This window comes from Chiroxiphia lanceolata, chromosome 7 (genome assembly GCF_009829145.1).
Source record: "Chiroxiphia lanceolata isolate bChiLan1 chromosome 7, bChiLan1.pri, whole genome shotgun sequence".
NCBI classification, from domain to species: Eukaryota; Metazoa; Chordata; class Aves; order Passeriformes; family Pipridae; genus Chiroxiphia; species Chiroxiphia lanceolata.
The window spans coordinates 23,715,178-23,724,109 of NC_045643.1; positions in this window are offsets into that span (position 1 = coordinate 23,715,178).

Here is an 8,932-nt window from a genome sequence, read left to right on the forward strand (position 1 = left end):
GACATCTCCCCAGAAGAGCACAGATGGAGTTGAATCCCCAAAGCCTAAAGTGCTGTGTGATTGTGGCAACAGGAGGCCTGCAATAGGGATAGGGAGTCAGGGGGGTCTGGGAACCATATGGACCAACTTCAACTGCAGCTCTGCTCACAGCCTGAGCACCCCCTGAAGTGTGCATGGGCTGAGGAGGGACAAACCTCCTCCCTCATCCCCTCTCCGTCTCCCGGTACCCAAGTCAAGCAACAAAAGTGCTTCACACCCCTGCTCAATTCAACCTCGATCTAGAACTATACTTTGCTGCAGAGGTCACCTGCCATGGGTAATTCATATCCTGAAATGCCTCTGGGGATGTCTTTTCAAGGCATCTCCTTCAGCAGCAGCACCAGGCTACAGAGACAACATAAGGACCAGGCTCCCTCTTACTCTGGGTGACATGTGGCATGAAAGTGGGACCAGGAACAGGACTTCTGGGTCCTATTGCCAGCCTGGCTGCTTCTTGCTGCATTATCCACAGGAGCTGTTGTGTGCTGACATTGTAGCTGACACCATCTATCTTGCAGGCTTCAGGGCTAACCAACTGGCTGCAAAGTGTTTCCAGGGAAAGGCTGCTTATCATCCAATACATCCCATGTTCCCAATTTTTGCCAGGCTCCTCTTTCAACCCAGCCAACATCAGCTGAAGGGGAGCCCTTGCATGTCTGGAATATCTGCCCCACAGCCAGGACTGCTGCCCAGGGACCTTGCAGGAGTGGTTTCAGTAGGCAGCCACATCAAAGACAATCCAGGACTCTCCATCCCACCACAGGCTTCAGCATCCATGATCAGTGAGCGTGACACATCATGACAGCACAGATTGCTTCTCCTTGTAAGGCAGGGCAGGCAGTGTGTGCAGGGAGAGGGATGTGAGGGGACAACAGCAGTGCTGCTGCCTTCCACTTCACAGCCACTTCAGGCTTGCTCTGGGTCTTAATCTGGGGGAATGTGGCAGAAGTCTTCTCCTGATTTTGCATCTCTCTTGTCACAGCCCCTACCTCCTGAGGACAAGTGTCCTCAAAGGTTATCAGCTGATTCAAAAGCCTCCAGCTCTGCAGACTCCCCAGTCTTGGACAAAAGTGCCTGAGCATTCTGGCTGCTGTAAATGTGACTCCTTGCTAGCCCAAATGTACAGAGAGTGAACTCCCAGCCCTTGGCTCCCAGGAGGTTTGGAGCACACCTTTAGCCAGCATAGGGCTACCAATACTAACCCAGCTTTGCTCTGAGATGTTGCTCAGCAAAAGCCCCTTCCTCCAACAAGTATTTACCCCAGCTGATCATGGCAGAGGATTTGCACTGGCAGTGTCATGGTGCAGTGCATCCTTATTATTAGGCAATGGTTGCAAACAGCTGGAGACTTTGGCACTTTTTGTCATTTTTTACTTGGAGCCAGACCTTTCAGATGCCCCAAGGATATCTGTGTCTGTACCTGGGTTGAGAGCACAATCAAGCAGAGAATCTGGTGATGACACGTTCTCCTGGTCTGGTGCAGGGAGTGTGATCAGTGGAGTGGCAGCGGAGTGCAGCCTGTCCCAAGCAATAGGATCCTGCAGCAATAGGATCACACATCTCTGTCTGAGCAGTACAGATGAGGCTCACATGGATATGTCCCCATGCATGTGACAGGCACGCAGTCCATGTCCATGAAAGCAGCAAACAAGAGCAAGTCACCAGGCACCACTATTTGTGCTTCTCTTTATTCTTTCACTGCACTGCACATCTCATTTCTGATCCACTCTCAGCCACTCCCTTGGCAATTCGTTCAAGCAGCTATGCTAAGGCTGGAGGGACCCAGCAAGACCACTCAGCCCACTCCCAGCCTCAGGCCAGACCCCTTGCACCCCCTTTACCAGTGAGAAAAGGGGCATTCCTCCCCCCCATAAGACCCGTGTGCTACGTGCAGAGTGTGATGGGGAAGAAGAGGGTTGCTGCCGAGCGGGAGCTTGCCGTTCACCAGCGGGAGTGGGAGGGCGAACTGGAAAGAGCCTCTTCTCCCAGTGGAGCACCACCGCCCAGGCTTGACGAAGTGTGTGCTCCTGCGCCACCCGTACACGCCTTGGGTGCCTCTAGCTGCCTGGGACAGGTATTCGTGGTCCGGCGGAGCATGCCCTATCATGCCTTCATGCCACGGCGCTTGGCAAGCACCTCCCGTCCCTGCAGCTGCGCCTGTGCCGGAGCATTCCTCTGGGGAGGGCTGGCTCGTACCAGGAGGGAAGGGGGCCTGCGGACAGCCACCTCCTGCTCTCCAAATGTGCTGGGCTCTTCCACACCACAGCACCCTTATCGCCTCTTCCGCTTGGTCCGCGAAGAGAGCGCCCACTGCAGCCACGGAGTCAGCACTCCCAGCCAGCACGGAGAGATGTTCCCAGGATCAATTTCAGGACCGCTGTGCAGATGTGGGGAGAACCCTGGGATGGCTGTGCCCCTTCTTTCATGTGTGTGTGGCTGAGAGTGGTGTGACCATCCCCATCTGGAGCAGCGCAAGAGCCAGATGTAGCACGGGCAGGGACAGTGCATTAGGACTGGGACCATCTTGTGCCATGGAGAGTCCCCTTCCAGCTCTTTGCTGAGAGTGAATGGGGTAGTCTGAAGGAAGCCAGAATGCTTCCAGATGTAGCCAAAAAGATGGAGTTAGATGGGATATTTCTGGAGGGGCAATACCTGTGGAGCTGACAGAACCCTGCTCCATGATAGCCTTTGGAAGGGGAAGGTCCTACAGAGTGACACTTGCTAGGGGCTCAGAGGAACTCCCTGGCCATGTTGCCTCTTTCATCTTGAAAGTGGGGATGGGGAGAGGAAAAGCCTTGACACAGGAGGGCAAAGGCAGCTTCTGGTGCTACCCAAGCTCAGAGTGATTTCTAACTGAGCTCACCAGATTCGCGTGGGCACAAAAGAGAAGGTTGTCATGGGCAAAATTGAGATGAGGAGGAAGGGAGACATAGGGGGCACCCTCCATGGGTGTCAGCTTTGCTGCCCCACCTGCCCCAAAGCTGAGGAAACAGCCTGCATCTCTGCTGAGGCCAGCATCTGTGCCAAGCCCAGCATCATTGCAGTCAGCAGTGGTAAACAGGAGACTGCCCAGCAGCCAAGTCATCTGCTGTGAGAAAGAACCTCCCTCCAGTGGCCTGAGCTGGACATGGAGAATGGATATATCCTAAGTCACAAGTGCCTTGGAAGCGCTGCTTAAGTATCTGCAATGGCCTGGGTTTTTCGTTTGCTTTTGAGCAGTAGAAAAAACGACCTGATGACCCACCAGGATGGGTGCCAACTTCAGCTGCCAAGTCCTGCTGCATCCTTGGTACCCAGAGCCAAGCCCAGCAGGCAATATGGCACTTGACAGAGGAAACAAGAGAGAGGGACTGAGCCCATATGGCCCCTGCCCCCCGCCTCGTACCCTCAGGGGATGACCCTAAGGGATTGCCCCATGCTGCCACAGAAGCTGTTTGATCCAAGCTCAACCCAGCTCAACCCAGCTCTTGCATGCACATGTAACAATCTTATAGCTCTGCCCATTGACTAGTCAGGCTCATACCCCACTCACCCTGCTCTGGACCACCTCTCCCTGGAGCAGAGGGGACCGTGTCTGCCATCTGGCCCTGGCCCCAGTGGGTTGCAACATCGTGGGGTGTGCCCCATAACAGGGTTCCCCCGGACCCCGCGTGCGCAGGGGCCTGGCACACACTGGTTAAGTCATGTGTTTTGTGTTGGGTTTCTCCCCCTCCTGGAAAGTCCCAGTGCGGAGCGGTGGGGCTGAGCCGACCGCACACAGCTGCGGGCCACCACATGAGAGGAGCCAGCTCCTCGGGGATTACAGAGCCCCCGGGAGCCTGGGGAGGAGGCAGGAGCACCCGCGCCGTGGCCCTTTCATCTCTCTCCTGCCTCACTCCCCCTTTCATCTCTGCCTCTCTGGCCATGCTCTCTTTTCCTCGGCTGCCTTTGCTCTCTTTGCACTTGGCCTCTTTTCTCTACCTTCCCCCCAGCCCTTCCCACTGCACCTGGCTATGCTGGCTGCCTCTGCACTGCTCCTGTCACTCCCCTCCTCCTGGACCCTGTGCTTTCATCCCCCAGCCCCCAGCTGCCTGCTCCCACCTCCCCTGCACTGGTTTCCTGCCCCCATGCTGGTTCTGCCCCTTCATCATCTCCCTCTCCAACCCAGAACCTCCCTTTGCTATGGGGGAAGGAGAGGGGTAGCACAATAGCACAAACTTCCCAGGTGTTCCTCCATCCATGTCCAAGAAGTTTTCCCCTTTCTACCAAAGTTTCCTCCCTTTCTTCCACCTGTCCTGGTGTCCCCACCAGGCTATTTCCAGGCTCACATCTCTCCCTAGTGTGTCCTGTGCTGTTACAGCCAGGTCTTCTCTTGCCTCATAGAAGCAATGAGCTGAAGATGCTGGTGGACCCCGTTCATGCAGTGATCAGGGTTGGGCACTCCCTGTGATGGGTCTCTGGTCACGGGATAAAGAAAAGTGCTGGGTGCCCTATTCTCATGTATCACAGATTTGTGCCAGGAACAAGTGTTCTTCACACACTCCCCAAGAGATCTGCGGTGTGCCTGGTGTTTTCTTGGGCAGAGGACCACATTCAGGACTGAGAGAGTAAAGAACATTTGAGTCCAACCCTAACTACAGCCATTGCAGCAGGGGCACGTTACAGGCCTGCATTCCCTCTGAGTCCACAGGCTCTCTGGGGAGACTTGGTGCCCATCTGCTTGGTGAGGATCTCAGCCATTGGGGTTTGGGCTGTAGAGGACCTCCACATCACCCCCTTACCAGACATACTATCAGCCTTCTTTTTCATGTGTCTCCTCACCTGTTCTCACTCCGGTGCACCCACTGCCTCTGCTCAGATCTTCTGTTTAAGGGGTTCAGTGCACCCTAAACTCTGTTCCCAGCTTGCTCAGCCCTTATCTTTTCCATTCCTTGTTCCACTTCCCCCTACAGTTCTTCCTATCCCAGCCCTTGGAGCTGCCCTGGCTCCATCACAGCCTTCAGCCCAAGCCCTCCCTCTGCTCTCCATCTCCATATCTCATGTGTATCCAGACTCTGCTGGCCCTTCTGCAGACACATGGCAGCCAGGGACAACAAATTGTTGTCCAGGGACAATAAATCATGAAGGACCAGGAGCTGGTGCAGTTATGGCTGAGCGAGGAGGCTGCAGTCCACCCAGGCAGTGGCAGCGCTACTGCCAAATCTGGCTGCTGCTGGCACATCTGGTAACTCAATGACCTCAACACAGTGGTGGCTACAGCCTTCTCACTGGGTAGGTGACCCACCCCTCACCATGGAGGGTAGTGCCACTGGGATGTTTGCCAGGGAGTGGTGGGCAGGAGCTGGGCCTAGCAGAGGGACTGCAGGACTCCTGGGCTCCTATCCTAAGCCAGCTGCTGCCTTGCTGTAGGTACTTTGCCTTGCCAAGCAGGTCAGTTAGGGCCAAACGTTTTTTCTTTTTCGGGGGGTTGCACGGGTGCTGGTGCCAAGCATGACATGTTGGGGCTGAACTTCAGGAAAGCCTTGGAGCACTCTCTGCATCTCAGCTTGCAGCACTGTGCCAGCCAGGCTCTCAGGATGGGTCTCAAGCCATGGCTACTTGCTTCTCAACTCGAGGAAGAATGTAGGCCAGTTGCTCAGACCAAGGCAGGGAAAGGTCTGCCCTCTGCTCCCTTTGGACCAGCAGATGCAATGAGGCTTTGCTCTCTCGTGACTTCCAGTAGCCCAGGTGATCTGGCTGCTTTTGGGGGTCAGCAACCTATCAGGGTCTGCCAGCCAGCATTGCCAGCCCTGCCCATCGCCATGCTCCTGCCATCCCAGTGAGTGGGATGGGACAGGGGGTACCAGGGATCCATCCACTCATGGCTCTGCTTCATGTTGTGGTCTCTGCTGGGAGCAGGAATGGAATTTGGATGGGGCTGGGTGTTCCCGTGTAGCGATTCCCCCAGGCAGGATCTGGCTCTGATGACTGTTCTGCACGGGGAAGAAATACCAGAGGAGTTACTCACGGCTCATTGGGGCATGATGTAGCAACTCCTCATCGGTTCCCCCCACCCTCCAGCCAAAGTTCCTCTTGTGATCTCCTGGGGAAAGTCCCAGCCCCCCCCACTCCCCCCCTGCCACCCCCAGAGACCTTCCCCACCCTTGCTGGAGCTTTCCAGAAGCAGGAGACGAGCTGGGGCTTTGGGTAAAAGGAGAAAGGACCCAGCAACCTGCTGTGTTAGACGGGATTCACTGCCCCTTCGGCTCTTCCACGCTGTGTCTGGTGATGGGCACAAGACCAGGGCCTGAGAGAGCACCAGTCTAGGGCATCCACATCTAGACAGCTACAGATCTGGCTTCAGACCTGGCAGAAGTACAAACCAATCGGGCCAGCTCAGGTCTATATTGCCTTTTCAGCGGTCACACTCAGGTCAGGTTTTCCCTTTGCTCTCCACAACCATAGGGGCGCCAAGTGAGATTTATTTTTTGTCTGCTGGAAAGATCTGAGAAGATTTCCTGCCCCTGGGACTGGGAAGTTTAAACTTAGAGAAAACCACTGGACTTCACACGTGGCTCTAGCAGAGCCACTGGGCTGGTGGTGCCTTCTGCAACAGGGACCTTCAGGGACGGAGGAACTTCTAGAGCTTGGGCTAAAATACTTAATGAAACTGGAGCAAGCTCCACCTGCTTTTGCTGGCATGGACTTGCTGCCTTCTTTAGAAGTCTTCAGTGCCCTTTTCATGACATGCATGTGAAAAGAATGGCCATTTCTTTTTTCGGTTTTGGAACTCTCTTAGTGATTTGCCTCTGCAGGAACATGATGAGAAAGCTTTGGGAAAATCTTGTCCCCTCTACTGGAAATGTGCCTGGGCTGTTCTACACTGATGGTCATTTCTCTCTCTTGGGTGAAGCACCTTGAACCTACCCATGTCAGCCCAGAACCACGTGCAGTGCTCTTCAGGCTGGAGATGTCCCTCACAGGGAATGAGGGGGCCATGCAGCAGAATGTGCAAGGCTGGAGCAGCTCAGCAGGCTCAGATAGTTCCTCCATGAGAAGAAACATCACTCTTTCATGGGACTGGGACAAATCTCATTGGTGGACCAGGGAGGCTAGTTCATGGAAGAGAAGTTTGTGATGACCATGGGGAGCCAAGCCCTCACTGGCAACTGGTTCTGGAGGCTCAGCAGTGGCTGTGGGGAAAGGAGGTGTCCTGCACACTCTCTGCCCAGCAGTGTGGTTGTTAGGATGGCTGCCTGGTAGCTGGTTCCCAGTTAGAGGAGCACAGGGACACTTTTTTGTAACCACAGACACACTGGCCTCTTGCCTGTGGCTCCCAGACACTCGGCGTGGGAAGCCACAGAGCAGATCTTGAAGGTTGGTATTGCACTGGAAGCCAGCTGGCCCCGGGAGGAAATAAGATCCTGCAACCAGAAAGCCTGTGCCCCGGAGCTGCCTACACCCAGAGCGTGCTGCCTGCAGCCCAAAGCACCCCTATAGCACAGTGCTTGCACCCCAACCATGCCGCCCGCAGACCAACCAAGATCAAGGGATCTTCTTATGTTTGCCTCTGAATGTCCCTGGGTCCCAAGCTCAGACAGGATCTCTGCAGAACCAAACAGCAGTAGGCACTGTGCTGGGATTCTCACCCTAGCTGTGCTGGCTTTACTGATTTGCTCTTTGACAGTGCTATGTTCCCAAAACAGGGTGGTGAGGGAAGAGCAAGCTGCAGTCTTTGCAGATCCAGGATGCTCAGAGCCTGGTCCCTCACTGGGGGATGTGGTATGTGCTTGGGGCAACAGCCCTGCCCTGCATCACCTCTCTGTATCATCAAACACACCTTGTTGCCATTCCAGTCCCCTTACAGGGGAGTCATGTCCTGGGATCCAGCTGCTGCAGTGCAGGTGGCCTGGGATTAGCAAGAAGGGGAGTGAAAGGGCCAGTGCAGTGCAGGGAGAGTTCAGTGGTGACTCAGTCATCACCTTAGGCAGCCCTCAGATCACAGGCACTTGCAAAGCAGCCCCTGGGAGGTGGGAAGCCAACGTCAAAGTGCTGGAGTATGATAAATGTGCAGAGCCCCACTGCCCTGAGCAGCACAGCCTTGGGGACAGAGGGGTTTGGCCAGCCTGAGAGGGAGGGGGACATCATGGGGTTCAACTAGTGCTTGGGGCAAAGACCAAAAGGCAAAGGTCTTGAGGACTTGGAAAAAGGGCCCTGATGCTGGAGATGGATAATGGAGATGGAAAAGCAGGACCTCAGAAGGGAAAATGAACTGCTGAACTACGCCCTGTCAGACCAAATTCCCCCCATGGGAACAACATTGCTTTCATGCTCCACAAGGCAAGCCTGGATACCCCAAACCCCAAGCTGAGATCCTGGCTCTGCAACGTCACCAGCCCAAGGTCTTTGCTGCAGGGAGCCACTGGGGTGATCAGTTGTCATGCTGTCCCTGCTGAGCAGGCAGACAGAGCCACAAAGGTGCCACAAGATCACTGGAGGTGGACTTCCCTCCAGCACCTCCAGTATCCTCCTCTTTTCCTTAGCCCCTAAAACACAGCTGTCTCCAGAAGCAAGGACCCCATCCACTTGGTCCCTCCTGGAAGAGCAAAACCAGCCCTCCTGCCCAGGGGTGGCAACGTGCAGTGCATCTGTCCCAGCTGATCCAGCCCCAGCTGCCTGTGGAAGCGTTATGAAATGAGGACACAGGCCACTCCCTGCTGGGCCTGGGGCGCTCTCTTCCTTTCAGCCTGGTATTTTCCTTCTTGATTTAGTTTTTTTTTTAATTCACTTCTATTTTTTTTTTGTGTAGCCCCAAGGGGTGCGCAGCCGTGGGAGGAGCGGGGAAGTTATCAGCCAGGAGATAGCAGCAGCATGATTCACTGCCTGGCCCCTGCAGGCTGCTGCAGCCGGATGGGTGCCCTCCCCACCACCGCAG